Below are 15,273 nucleotides of genomic sequence, written 5' to 3' on the forward strand. Positions count from 1 at the left end.
AAGCCTTTGCTTATCGTTCTTTGCCAGGCCCCCGGGGCTGCTTGGTATCACTGACCTCTGCCTTCACCTGCTCCCCTTTGACCTCTGGCTTGCTTGGGCCGACTCCCAGCCTGTGTTTTCGTGCGCAGTGTCCTTCATTCAGTAAAACATTTCCTTTGAACGCAAGCAGCCAGCGACGATGTTGCCAATGCAGCGAATTTAGGAAAAACAATTCGACGTAACTGCCGAGAGGCAATTTGACATTTGGAGTTGGTTCTCTGACCACCAGCTGAACGTGAGTCCAACCTGCCCTGTTTATTGACAACATGTTTGGTCTTTACCTTTGGCAGAAGCTTTTAGCCAAAAGCTAAAAAAAAGTCCCATTTTTCAGAACAGTTACCGCAAAGTCCGAAGGAGAAAATCGCTGCCCCTTGGCCCATTGTGCATTGCTTAGGTTTTGGGACAGAATCAGCGTGGTTCAGGTAAAGATGGTGGTTTGGGGTTGAAATAAAAGGAATGCAAGCTGGTAAAATGCTCTCACACTATAAAACAAATATTAAAAAAACACCCAACAGAAGCAACATTTTCCCTCAAAAAACACAAGTGATAGTTGGCCCTGATTATTTTCACCTGTGCCCCCGTCTACTTTCCCAGATTGTCCCCTCAGTTCGCTGCCAGTTGGCCCTTGTTGTTTAGTTGCATGGCTCTGGACAGCAAGCCCCCCGGATCCTTTCCCCCCGTTTGGACTCCTGTTTCCTTGTTTCGCCTGTTCCCTGCATTTGTACTCGTGTGCTTGGTCTGAGGTTTGTGTTCATTGTTTATCCGCCTCTGTTTTACACTCGGCTGAATTGCAGTGTGTCCATATTTGTCCCCTTACCGTTCTGTCCGGTCCCTGTATATACAATTATTCTTTAGTTTATTGTCCAGCCTGGATTCTGTCAATTAATATGCACCTTCTTTGATTTAGTGCGTTCAGCCGTACACATGTATGTATGTAGCCAGTTTCCCTGGTCCCCCGGCACAGCCACACTTTCATTTACCTTCCCTTTCTTTAGTGTCGAAGTGAATGTTCTGCTGTAATGAATGTAATGTGTGTCCTGTCCTCCTTGTGGAGCGATTTTGAGTTTTTTTCACCCCTCTAGTCGCGACGATAAAATCCTCCTCTTGCCGTCTCCTTACTTGGGTTCTTAAACACCGAGCACTCAATCTGTGCAGGTCTTTCTGCACCGAACCGTCCTGAAATCCTAAAATTCTGTCCTAAAATCAGAAACAGGACTTCAGGGTCACTGAATGTGTGTTTAAACCTTCTGAAAAATGGATGGAAACTGTGTACAATTCCTGGAAAAGTGTGCTATGGTAAGAAGCTCATGATAAGGATCAACTGGATCCCAGTTTCATTAAAGCCATCTTAGCTGCCTGGTCTACGCAAACCCCCCCCAACCCCTTATGTCTCGCAGTGGCTGTTCACCAGCTGGGTTACTGTGATTTTTATCAGGCCTTTTTTGCTGACAATAGGGAAACGTCGGGGGCATTACCTGCCTAATGAGAGTGATGACGCGGAAGGCTTGAACATAAGCTCGTCTGGAGATGTTGACACACCGTACAAACTTTCACCTACATGTCATTTGCATTGAGTAGCACAGCTTGGAGCTAAGCTGCATAATAAAGACCAACCCGCAACTGCAGCAAGAAAATGTTATCTGGCCATCAAACGTGACGGCTCCTAACACAAGGGAATGTTGGAGGCAACCATGAAAAGATCTGACTTACATTTACAGGCACCTGCCGGAACATATTTTCTCTCTATCAGCGAAAAAAAGGAAAAGAAAAAAAGTGGAAAACTTTGAAACCTTTAGGCTTTTACTTTGATTGTATCGGCCCAATTACCAGTGTCTGCTTTCATTCTCCACACGAACCCGACTGTGAAACCCACTGGGGATCTGCATCTTCTGCACTTTTGTCTGCGTCTGCCTGTTCAGTCTCCATCTTTTGCAGCATCACTCTGTCTCTGTCTCTTCCTCACTTTCCCTCCTTTTCCACCCTCGGAGGAAAAAAAACACTGAAACAAGTAGCACAACAACAAAATAAACAACCTTGCACTTCCTCCTATCACATACATCCCATCTCTGTGTGTCCTGTCCTGTTTTGATCTCTTTGTGTGTGTGTGTGTGTGTGTGTGTGTGTGTGTGTGTGTGTGTGTGTGTTTGCTCTTTAGCTTTTAAAAGATGCCAAGAGCTTGGATCTTCACCAATGTCATGAAAGCAAACAGCCTGATGCTCAAAGTTCATGAAGTCCCTCCAGCAACTTTACAGCTGGCGTGTGAGGTAAACAACACAACAGAACAAGTCCTGAGAATGTTTACTGGGCCTGCTCAGAGCTGTGATTTATGATGGGGTGGATACAGGTGAGATTGTGTTGTGTGCCAACTGTATTTACTGCACTTTTCTCTAATAAAATGTTCCGGATTCATCCTGTTGCCTCCCTCATCTTCCCACTCGTTGTGTTGTTCGCTTTGTATGTTTAGTGAGTAAAGGCCCTGCATCCGACGAGCTTCGACCTGCATTGAAAAAAACAAAAACAATTTCTTTGTGTGCTCCAATACTTAAAGAACCTTGATTTATTTTTTTTTTTTTTACTTTATTACCTGGCTGTGATTCAGGTTGCAAAGTATCTACGTCAGCCACACTGTATCTAATAATTTACTCATAGATATTTGCAGGAGTCTAGTGCACGAACCATTTGGAAACAGCAGTTTTATTGCATTGTTGTCACCTGTTCTTCCTTCATGTCACAAACACAACATGCTTCATGCTATAATCATTACAATAACACCCAGCGGTTAAAGTGCTAGTGAAATGTGAGTGAATCCTCGGATTTCCAGAAGCTGAACAACAGCAACAAGCTCAAACAAGCGCTTCGGTCTGCAGATCAGACCCGACACTGTTGGGAGCACTTTTCCCTGCAAAGCTGTTCAGATCAGCTGCATTCGTAGATGTCTGGTGTGAACCGCTTGACTTTATTCCACAGTCCTTTCTGGAATCTGTCTGGTCCACTTCACACGATTTCCTGCCAGTGTGTAAGTATAAATCACTTCTGTCCTTTCTGAAATATCACACACTGTGATGTCTTAAAAAAATAAATTAATTAAACTTAAGATTCTTCTCAAGCTGTTTGAATTCACTAGAATTCATCACTCACTTCATCATGAAATTAAAATTTGACAAGAAAAGAAAAGAAAAGACCAAAACACCACCAACACCATTAATGATATTATTATTAATAACAATAATAACAAGTAGCATCTCGGCGATCAGCTGACTGAACTCATTTTGATAAGTAATACAAACTTTTGAAGATGATGTTCTGATAACTTGTTTGTGACTGGATGAGGATTAGGCAGCTCAGGTAGAAGACAATGAGAATGTCATGGAGTTTGGTAAAAGGACACCAGCTGTCAGATGTAGGAGACGCAGAAGACATGTGCATTTGAGGAGTGATAAAAGGTTTTCCTATATAGATGAAACCTAAAAGATCAGTTCAAAAGCTAAATGCCAAAGGTTGTGGACATGCAGAGGAAAGTTAAAGTGTCCCAGATGTGGAGACGATTACACGCTTGATGAGTGTAGAGATAAGGTACAGGATAAATGCTGTAACAGTGGTGGTGGAACATTGAAAAGTCACCAAATGAACAGTGTCAACATATGCAAAAATGATGTTATCAAAGATCCTTTAAGGGGCAGCTGGTTATTCAGAAAAGGAAGGTGTAGGATTTAAAACCCACAGCAAACTATGGAATAATGCAAATGATGAAAATAAAATGTTGGTTGAGTTAATTAATCTAAAATGTAGTTTGCCTCAGTGATGGAAGTGAAAAAGAATCCACGTCAGAACAGTTCCAGAGTCAGCCACGCATCTCACATTGGTTTCCAATACTTTCCACCAGACAAGCAGCTGCCAAAGAAACAACAGCAGGATAACTTTGGTTAGGGATGGTGATAAAGGTTGTCCTTTAAACACGAGGACTGGGACGTATTAAAGAAGATGCTGAGGACTGAAATGATTACATTTAACAAATGGCTTCCGTGAAGCTCTACTAGAGGCTACAAAGAAATGCGGTCAATGATAGGAGGTAAGAATCAAAAGAAGTCCATGTCTATGGTGGACAAAAGGGTGTGATAAGGCAATTAAGTTTCACAATAAAGCTTTTACATTAAAAAAAAAAAGAACTCATAGTGTTCAGAGTCCTGTTCAATATAAAAGGCTAATACAAGAAAGAGTGGGAATAAATCCTCTTGGAGGACATTCAGTAAGGAAGAGACACAGAATTTACTAAAATGATAAAAAGGATGAATGCGGTAAGACATAAGTTTGACATCCAGTTTGAACTGATGGTGAAATAATAGCAGTGCAGAGGAGCAAAGAGAAGGAGAAGCTGCCATAGCAGAGAATATAAGTAATGAAGAAACTAGGGATTTGCTAACACGATTGCACTGTTCTCGCAGGAAAATCACGTGAAGACACCCAGGAACAAACCCAGGAAATTAAAGTCCTATTGTTTTGGGGGGTGGGGGTTTTTGTCAGGGTCCCGGGACTTCAGTTTTCGACAGTTTTACTTCCTGCCCCTGGCTTTTATTCTGTTATCGCTCAGCACCACTTCCTATTGTTAGGTTCTTGAGCTTTTTTCTCCTTGTTGACCTTGATTGTTTTCCCCTGTGACCCCCATGGATTTATACCCAGGCCCCGGTTTGGTGTTTGGGTATTTATTTGTCCCCTTTCTGTCAGTCTGTGTTTTATGCTGAGTTTGTTCCCTTGCTTCCATGATTCAGTAACTCTTCCCTTTCCACTGTATTTTAGCTCATGTTCGGTTTTACTTTGGTTGTTTAGTTTTTCCCATTACCACATGTCGATTTCCTGCCCCCCCGGATGCTCCAGGAGCGCTACTATTTGTTGCCATGGGAACAACTTTGTATACACACAAACACTACGTTAGGGTTAAATAAAACAACTTCAGTGCTAGGTGCTAAGAAACAGCATCGATTTGTGTTGGACACCAAAACTTCAGGGCAAAGTTTAGTTAAATTAGATAAAAACACTACGAACATTGACTGTAAGCACATACTCGCTTAATGTGTGCCGTCGGGGTGGTAAGGCAGTCGTCCACGGACCACAGGTTCAGCGGCTCGATCCCTGGTCCCGGCAACAGCCCATTCCCATCGCCAGCTGCGCAGTGCCGGTCCAAGCCCGGTAGAAATTTCGGGAGGGCATCCGGCGTCAAAACTGTGCCACATAAACATGCGGCCACCCTGAACTCCCGGGATCAGCCAAAAGGACAAAAACAAAAAAATAAAATAAAATTATATCATAGTTATTACACATTCAGGTCTATGCAGACACCTCACAAAACTCATTTAATAAAACTGGGGCGGGATTTGTTTTGTTCCAGAGTTTCACGGTCACTAGGGAAAAAGATTATCGTTTTACACAGCGACACTCTCAGCACTGCATTAGTCAGATGATACTGGATCACTGATTTGTTCAGATTCAAGTTCAGCACTAAGCAATTTGCACTACAGCTATGTGAACAGACATTTTGCTAGAAATGCATTGATCTGGCTGTTACAGGAACTTACAGGGCAGAAACAAAAGAGCTTTATTAAGCAGACGGTGAAGGAAATTCAAAGGAAAGTGGGAGAAATGACATGAGAAGGCAGAAACAGGCGTCAGGACTTACAAAAAAAAAAAGAAATAGGAAGAGGAAGAAACCTGATACAGGAAAAGGGAACAGTTGTGTGTGAGAAGGGACATTGGAACATATCATGGTACAACGTCAGGACTTTTACCCAGAAACGTTCTGGGTAAAACTGGGATGTCCCTTTAAGAGTCTGCCGGTGTCTGTCAGTGCGCTTCGAGCAAGGTGCCAAATTACGCACAGAGCTCCCGGTTGCTACCAAACTGCTACGACGCCCACCCACCCACCCCCAAACACCCCCCCTTGCTCCCAGCTCTCAATGGTTCGCTCCAGATCGCTTGTGTTGCGGTTCATCCCCGCCTCACTGGCCGGCGCGCAGTCGGAGCTTCAGCCCGGTAACCGAGCGCACGCTGAGCCTCAGTGCCTGCTCGCTGCCCGCTCTCCTCCTCTCGCTTCGGTGTCTCTGATCGTTTTTAACCATCCCCCACCCCCATCCCCCCTCCCACCACACCCCGCCTTGGTAGGTCCTCGCTTCTTCTTCGTCTTTCGTTCTTTCTTAATGTGTTTTTTTTTAGTTTTTGGGGGGGTTTTACTGAATGTCAGCAGCTGGTTGGATTTGTCTGTTTCTGCGAGTCTTTACCGGAGCTTTTACACGCTGCTTTACCTGCTCGACCAAAACCTCCATCAATGCACTATTTATGATAGAAGGAAAACCATCTTCAGTATTTCGAGATTATTTCCTTTCTTTTTGTGCTATTTTCTGACCCCCCCCCCCCCTCTTTTCATGCCTCTTTTCTCTCATCTTGCAAAATGTATTTTCAATTCCTTGGACTTTATCCTTCTGTTTCTCCTCTTTCATCTTAATCCTGCATTTTGATTATTCATTATTATTTTTTTTATTTTTATTTTTTTAATATTTTTTAATAAAGCACAATGGGATTTAACATTGACTAAAACTTGAATGTTATGCATGCAGCATGGCACAACGCAGCCGGGATCATGATGCTGCTGGTGGTGATGGTGATGATAACAGGTGTTGCACTGACTGTTTGTCATTTATGGAACTGCACATGTTTCTGTTGGGACAGTTTTTTCAAACAGTGGCTGTGAGTCTTTTGTCATTACTGCTGCGTGAATGTGTGTTTGGGGACACACTCACATTTCAGCAGCTTGTTTCACTTTGATCCCCGTTGAATCAGACAAGGAGGAGCTGACAGTTCTGGTTTGTTACTCTGTCATGTCCCTACTGCAAATCTGATGTGAACCGTCGGTGCTTGTTGGTTTTTTTTTTTTTTCGTTCTTGGCATCTTGCAAACCTTCTGTCGGAACGTGGTGAGGATCAGGATTTGTACTGGCGTTTGCATGGCCACCAAAACTCCGGATCTGCCTCAGTTGTTAAATCGTTGAAGCTGTAGCAGGCAAAGATTAATATTAAGCATAAAGCAGGAGGGATATTAGGAAAAGCCCTTCATTTGTATGTGTTATTCATTTACAAAGTTAACAAAAACCTGCATTTACAGTTTTTCTGAAATGTGTTTGAAGGGCTTCACTTTCAATTTGCTAGTTTAGGGTGTTAGTGAACATTAATGCATGTAAACTTTCCTCAGACTTCCTTATATTAAATATTTCTCCGCTTCTAGCTGAAAAACTCCTCCGGGTGATGTCATCAGGAGGAGTTTTTCATCATTAAGAGTTCAGATGATGTCATCTGGAGGAGCTCTGAAGAAGCAGGTTGACCATGATCACAAGCTCCATAGTGTGAGCAGCGAGAAAACATAATCCGAACTGAAGGTTCCTCCAAGTGATGTCATTTAGAGGCGTTTTTTTTTTCAGCGAGGAGAGATATTTTAATATAGTGGGAAGTGAGAGGGAAGTTTAAGGGCAGTTATGTACATGTACTGTCCAAACTAGAACCAAAAGAAGCAAGTTCAAAAGAAACTGGGATCCATGTGATCTTCATCATTTCCGTCTTAGCGTAGTTGTGGATAAAAACAAGCGGCCAATGGACTAAAGGTAAAAGTTCATGTCTTCGTTTGCAATATTTTGGAAATTTCCACCCATAAGTTTAATGTGATTTCTTCTTACATTTCAGTATTTTAGCTTTGTAAACACAATCAGTTGTTCTGCTTGAACAAGACGGAAAAACAATGGGAAAAAAAATTCAAAAAATCATTTTCAGGTGAATTTTCTTTTTCACTAAAGAAGGAATAGAGTACAAATGCTTTGTTATCTCTAGTAAAACCATTAAGGGATATTGATTCGGTTGAGTTATTATTTTGTATTTTGATGTCTATTGTGTAGTGACTGATTGAAAGAGTGTAAAAGCTTGACTGCAAGTTGTGTTGCATTTTGCAAATTAAATGGGTCATTTCGAGCAGCGAGCTCCTGTTTTGGTTTGTGTGTTGTGTGTGTGTGTTTTTTTAAATGTGATGTCAAAGTGGAGTCTTTTGCATCATCAGCACTTAATGAGTAATATGGAGGAATCACTTCCTTAAACTGCTTGCATTTGAGGTGAAATACTGTATGTAGGTTCCTGGTTGAAATGGATGAAATGTGGAGACCCGTGAAAGTTTCAAGACACAGCAGAAAGTTCACCCACCGCTGGGATCAAAATCCACGTCCTCCACACAAAAGCATCCGATTTAAAGTCACAGGCAGAGCTTCATGAACGACAGGTTTGCAGATAAATTAAATCTTCACACTCAAATGATCTTGGCACATGAGAAATGAAGGTAAAGGCAGAAAAGTGTGTGTGTGTGTGTTTGCAAGTGTTCATGGTCTGACATGCACCGTGGTGTGTGGAGTTGTGCTGCGAGATCCAGCTCCAGGCAGGAATGTGAAGCTCGGGAGAAGAACCGAGTCTGCAGGATAAGATCAGGGAGGCTGCTGACTGCTGCTGTGTGTTTGTGGCTCGACTGTGAAAGTGTTTCATCTTCTTCTCCAACAGCATGAATAAGTAGATTTATGATCCTGGTGTGTTTGTTAACGGCACTACGTATGGCTCAGTCTGTCTGTCCTTCAAGTCGGGGCTCTGGTCAGAAGGAAGTCGGTTTTTTTTATATCATTTGAAGGCTAATTATAAAATGTTTGAGGTGCATTGCAAACATGTGATTTAACCATTTAATTTGCAACACTAACACTGTTAAATGCAATGCTAATTGTTGGTTTTTTTTTAAATACTCATGGTCTTTCGTAGTGTTTAACTGTGGCTGGTGAGACCTTCACTGAGAAGATAGTGGATTCATCTCCCCCCCATTAATCTCTATGAAGAATACATTTAAACATCTACGTATTCTCATCTGGCTGTGAATGTCCCAATAATAATGTAGATGAGCATTTTCTTTTGCTGTGTGTCCCACACGTTTGCCAGTTCATGCTCAACAATCTCATCGTGCCACTTTCAGCCACAGCAGCTGTTTCAGTGTCAAAGGTTTAAAAACTGCACCACCTGCTCAGCAGCAGCAGCAGCAGCAGCAGATACTGAGCACAGTGAAGCGTTTAGCAAAAACAAAAAGCAGATACATCCACCGGGAGTTGGTAGAACAGAGCTTTAAGAGACGGAGTCAAGGCCGAGCAGAACGTATGTTCTGCCCCTGCATAAGAGGAAGTAACTCCACCAGCAGGAAGTGGAAGTCGTGATTGTAGCAGCCTGACCATGCGTGAGGTCATCTGATCTCGGAAGCTGAGGAGCTTCAGCCTGAGAATGACAGGTGCTGTGAGCTTTGTGGCCTAGTGGCTCAATGGGTGGAGCATCATGGTGGGGTGCCGAAGACCGCAGGATCCGATCCCGGCCCATGCGCCAGGTGTATCCTTAGGCAAGATGGGGATTAAATGTAGAGGTGGATTTTCACTGTAATATCCAAAAGGTGCTTTAAGACTCTAGTCTGTTATTCAGCTAAAGACCTATAGGAGTCTGGATACACAGCGGTGTTTGCTCAACATTTTACACCAGCCTTCTTCCTCATAGATGGTTTTAGTTTCTTGGGTACAGTTGCACACGTCATTACAAAAATATACTTGTAAGTTCGGATGAAAAACCGGGTCCAGTCGTTGCTTTATTTCCTCTGGTTCTCTTCTCGTGCACTGATTCTCGCCACGCTAAACAGCCGACAAAGTGCGTCTCTCTTATTGATGGGGGCCGCAGATGATTGAACATGCTGACTAGGCTAAAAAAAACTGTCGACAGTGGCCCAAATCAACGGCGCCACACACTGTAACAACTGTGGTGACCGACGCCCCCCGACGCTGACCGTCAGCTGACCGTCAGCTCGGCGTGTGACGGCGCATGCGACGGCACCTGCAGACTTGCAGCTGAGCGGCCTGTCGGCAAATGCTGCTCGCGTCATTTCACTACTGCTTGTGTCCAGACTGCAGCACTAAATGGGTGAAAAGTGAAAAAATAAAGACTGAGGTTTACACGTGGTCATATTAATAATTTATTGCCTCTGTTGTGATAATGAATGCGATGTTGCTGCACTCGGATGTCACATGTAGAAGCTCGTTGATTTTGGTGTTTTCTGCAATGTTGTGCTTGTGCAAGCCAGTGATGTTAAAGTGGATTCTAGGTTATAGAGAACAGTTTTACTTTTATAAGGCTTTTTTAGGTTTTTAGTGGATGTTTCTTTTGTAGCAAGGCTGTTTGCAGATTGCTTAAAAGAGTCTACATCGTTAACACATGTTGGATTTACGAAGGACTGGGACTGAAGACACTCTTTGCATTTCAAATTAAAAGCTGTTTGTTACGTTACATTCAGTGAGAACAAGGTGAACAATTAATATTATATTATGATAACTATATTTTTGTCCATGTCAGACAGGTCGGTGTACTTCCTAAGATCAGGTTAAGATTTCAGTGGGAGATTTGACTTTTTTCCATTGTATCTTAGTTTTTGTGGAGACTGTACATCTCTGCTTGAGGTTAAAACCTTTCATTTGCTTCCCAAATGATTTTCATTAGAAAACTGTAGACGTGGTTTCACATGTTGTCCCTTTTATGTTGAGCCCACAGGGCCGAGGTGCAGATTTTTGTTAGAATCGAGCTTCACAAAGCTGTTTTTGTGTTTTTTGATGCGTTCTACGATACACATTGCTTTACTCGCTAACAAGAAGTAATGTGCTTGATGGCGGCAAGACGGAGGAAAGAATCATAAAGAATTGTATTTCGTCATCTCGCCAATACCCGAAACTACATTGTCCCACCTATTCCCACCAGGTCCTATTCCTTTATTTTTTTTTACAATGCAGGGTTGTTAGAATGAAGCAGTGAATGGCATTAATGGGCTTCACAGGGTTGATAGTAAAAACGGTCAGGTTATGAAGGCCGCATTGTGCGATGATGCAACTTTTGTGCTTCGCCCGAACACAGAACAGTGTGTTATATGAAAAAAAAACAATCTCTTTCAGTTTTTGCAAAGAACGGACTCGTTTTTGTTGCGTTTATACAGTGTCTACATTGTAAATGCATGAAGGAAGACACAAGAATGCTGTGTGTACAGTAACTCAGCTCATTTTTTTCCTTTATGCATGCGAGCTCCCCTTCTGCAAATCAATTTTTCCCGTGGTAATAAAAGTTATCCTGCATAAACACTCGAAAGTAGAGGTGGGTTGAACATACTCAAAGTGTCACGGTTTGTCACTGTACCTGTGGGACGTGGTAAATTACTATATGGGGAAGGTTGAGTTTTAAAGCTCCTGACATGAGCTATGATGTATCCAGTTAATGGACCTTTATACCATCTTTAAAACAAATGATTTGCTAACAATTTCTAATGACTGAAGGGACCCCTGTAATGTCAGTGCCATATGTTTGCCCTTTACCTCGTCACTGTTTGTTTTCCTATGTGTTACTTCGCATCAGTCAAACTGATTTGAGGTGCTGATCAGTCTTTTTATCACCGTACACGTGCATTATGTTTGTGGCTGTTACTGAAAAAAGACCAGTAAGTTTCAGACTGGTTCAGTAAAGAAAAATTGTTTCTGGACACAGAATTGTGGCAAAATTCAAGCTTCCTCTGAAAAAGTAAAATGTAAAATTCCCTCTAGAACCAGTGTTAAATTGTGCATTTGAGGCAACCGTACAAACATGGTGGCACAACATGGTGCTATCCATCAAAGAGGGGCACATTCAGTGCAGGGGGATCTAACTACACAAGTACAATCTTTTCTAAAAGTAGTAGTAAAAAAGTGCATGGTCAAAATCTTAGAAGAGGAAGAAGTACTCCACTAAGAAAGCAATTTATTATAGACAGTATTATTATATAAATGTTGAAGTTTCATCCAGACCAGCTGTAAAGGTAAAGATATGGCAAAGAAAAGTTATGGTAATTAATGAAAAAGTTACTTTGGAGCCAAACATTGGTAATATTCAAGCTTATTTTAATAATAATCCATAACAATACAACATGATTTATTCCTTAATCAGATTTTGAAAGAAGTAACTTGTAACTACACTTGTAGAGTAAAAGTAGTTTAAAAGTACAGGGACTGTAAAACTGTACCTAAGCACAGCGTTGGAGTAAATAGTTTCTGACCACCTCTGTAAAAGGCTAATTCTAAGCTAAAGAATTGGAACAATTTTTATTTTTCGGGGAGATGACAAACTAATGAAAACATAAATGAAAGAAAGCAGATTCATGTCTACAGGAATCCAGTGCCACAGCATTTTACCTGTTTACCTTTAGGCCTTGGGCTCCCATAGCCTGCCAAAAGCAAAACAAACTCCTTATTTTGTCTAAAAAGACTCAGAAAAGTTTGTGTTTTAAAACCACCCTTGCCTGTATGTCATGATCTAAGTATCTAAATAGGAGCCATTCAACCATTCAATTAGTCCCAGAAAGTCAATCAGCATGTCAGAACCAAACACATACACAGAAAATTCTGACCACAAACCTCGGAATGATTAGAGCCTGCAACAAAGATGTGCATCTGGAGTCAGTGTGGAGTTATTGTTTCAAAGATAAACTACCCAACTACGCAATATTTAAAATCTGCCACTGACTGACACATTTAATCTGTTTTGCTGATTTTGCCCACCAGCATTTCAGCCGCTCGCAGCAATCTGAGGAATACAAAAAAAAAAACAAACTCGTCAATTTTTCTGATTGTAAAAGCCGTTTGTGGTTTTACCGAAAGCTGGAGCAATTCACAGCGGATGACTGTCCAAAACGTGCGCTGCAATTTGGAACAAAAAGAGTGTTTTAAGAAAGTGCTGCATATATAATCAAAATGAATCCGAGCACAGTTTAAAGCAGCAGAATAGCAGGCAGATAAACACCAAGAACCTGTTTAACGTGGTTAAAAAACGTGGAACATATGAAGTGAATGTTTTTAATGCTGTCACATCCTGATGATTACTAAAAACACACACATCTGTCATGCAGGGGCGAGATGCAGGGCTGGAAATGAGCCACGTCAAATCTATTGTAAAAGGTGTTGCAACCATTAGCTCTGTCCACACTCCCCTCTGTCCTCTGGCTGCTGGTCTAGTATCCAGTGATGCTTTTCATGCCACTCCAGACTGATCTGGTGTCCTTCTGTTGGAGCCTCTGTTCAACCTGCACCTGCCTTCTTCTTATTCAGGATTATTTTGTATCTTTGGTGACTTATGGCTTGTTGTTTAAGAAGCGGCGGACAGTTTTTGTTGGTCCACAGATGTCAACACAGAGGTTGATGCAATCTAGAATGCAGCCTGTCAGTCCTTCAATGTCCTCACCATGTGTCTCACAGAGTCTTTTCCAATATGTGGCCTCAAAACATCCCTGCAGGGCATTTGTGGCCCCTCTCAGATCATGTTTTGGTAGTGGGGGAGGCTGCCTTTGAACCAGGGTCTTGTACACAGGTGGAGGTGGATTCGGTTGTGGTCAGACCTGCCCAGTGGGCAGAAGGGCGGAGGAGCTGCAGGCCTCAGGTCCAGTGTCTTCTCCCCCCCTGGTGTGACAATCCACATACTGTGTGAGGATTAAAGTCAGCGACTGCGACATAGTATATGATATCACATCTGTGAAGACGGAGGGAGGAATATAGACGGTGATCAAAATCACGTGTGAGAACTCTCAGGCCATATCGTATGGACGGAGCCCTGCTGCCAACAGTTTGATATCTGGGCAACAGGCTCTGTCTTTCACAGTAACATGAGCAGTATGACAGTCCGTGTCTCCTCTTGTTGTTTTATGGCAAAAGCAGGAACTCGTTGTCAGACCGTAATGTAGACAAAATCAGAAACTAGATCTGAAACTAATATTGTCACAACATTGTCAGGTAAATTAGTGTTTGATGTGATTCGAGGGATCCGATCCTGGGATGAAATAAAATCCCACGAGACATTTACCTCGTTTGAATTTCCCTCTTGTGACTCATCAGTTCTGCTGCAGCAACAAGACGGCGTTTCGACGTCCCTATAAACATGAAACGGCCAAAACAAACTCTGAATTTAATGCTTAGACACCTGGAGTAGAACGTTGACAGGAGGAGAGAGAGAGAGAGACACTGGGGACAAGGCACCCGGGATGCATGCGAATCAGGGACGTCGGGAATCTTTGTCAGCACCTTAACCCCTATAGACCCCCAGAGGGGGTTGAGGTGAAACACACACACGATTTGAAAGTTAATTGAAGTGCAGAGAATGTTAACTATGCACTGACCACACGCAAAATCTGATTAGCCAACACGGGTGCCGCCCCCCCTGCCAGAGTGACGAGGCGGTTGGTGCCTGCTGTAGAATTTCCAGCACAAATCTGAAGCTCAGATGATGCATAACATTTTCTTATTAGGTACATTTAAGGTGGTTTCATACATTTTGTCACAGTAGAATTTTCCAGCTGTTGCAACAAGGCAGATTATCCCTGCAAAGGATGGATTCTTTTCATTTCTGACACTGAGAAGAATTTTTAATATTAGTTTTAAAATTAATTCATATAATATAATTTTCCCTTATTTCATATTGGTAACTGTCTACATAACAGAGTTGTTATTGGAGCTCGGTGTCATGAGTTTGAACCTTTATCAAAACAATATTATTTCATATATGAACAATACTTTACTATGTCAAAACATGCAAACTCTGGATATAAGCTACTTGTTGTTTCCCCTGCTATTAATCACTTTCAGTTTATTCATTGCACTTGAAATGAACAGCGAAGTTAACAGAGATGCAGAAATGTTACTTCATGTTGTCAGTGAAGGTAAATCACGAGGACGTTGAAAGCAGGGACCGTTTCGCAGCTGCTCCGTGCTGCATTGAAGGTGCTCTGACACTGGATGTTTTGCTGTCAGCTGCCTGATAACGAACGATGACGCTACACCAGAAAAGACACTGTGTCCTTTTTTAACAATGCTGTTTTCTTTCTCTTTTCCCTTGAGCTCATGAATATGCGTTTGTGCAGCTGACTGACTGTTGATGCACTTGGCTGGTTGTTTACTGAGTAATGGACAAACCTGACTCGTCTGTCTTCGTCCTTGCATTCACTATCTCTGTCAGCGTCTCTCCCCTTCCATTCTCCTCAGGTCTCATTATCTTCTTGGTTTTGCCAAAATTTTCAAGTTTAATCTGATTAATGCAAATTGCCTCTGCTCTCATTTTTGCTACATCCAAAGCTGTGTGTGTGTGT

The 15,273-nt window shown here is 42.2% G+C and overlaps 1 protein-coding gene across 2 annotated transcripts in view; it reads left to right on the forward strand.

Annotated features, from left to right (window-relative positions):
* Positions 1 to 6,028: 6,028 nt before the first annotated feature.
* Positions 6,029 to 15,273, forward strand: part of raly (RALY heterogeneous nuclear ribonucleoprotein) — a 93,237-nt gene continuing 83,992 nt past the window's right edge. For both annotated transcript variants that reach the window (XM_067505754.1, XM_067505755.1), the window contains exon 1: positions 6,029 to 6,188. The gene's annotated coding sequence lies outside the window, so the exon portion shown is untranslated. The remainder of the gene's footprint in view (positions 6,189 to 15,273) is intronic.

The sequence above is a fragment of the Channa argus genome, chromosome 5, assembly GCF_033026475.1.
Source record: "Channa argus isolate prfri chromosome 5, Channa argus male v1.0, whole genome shotgun sequence".
In the NCBI taxonomy this organism is placed as follows: domain Eukaryota; kingdom Metazoa; phylum Chordata; class Actinopteri; order Anabantiformes; family Channidae; genus Channa; species Channa argus.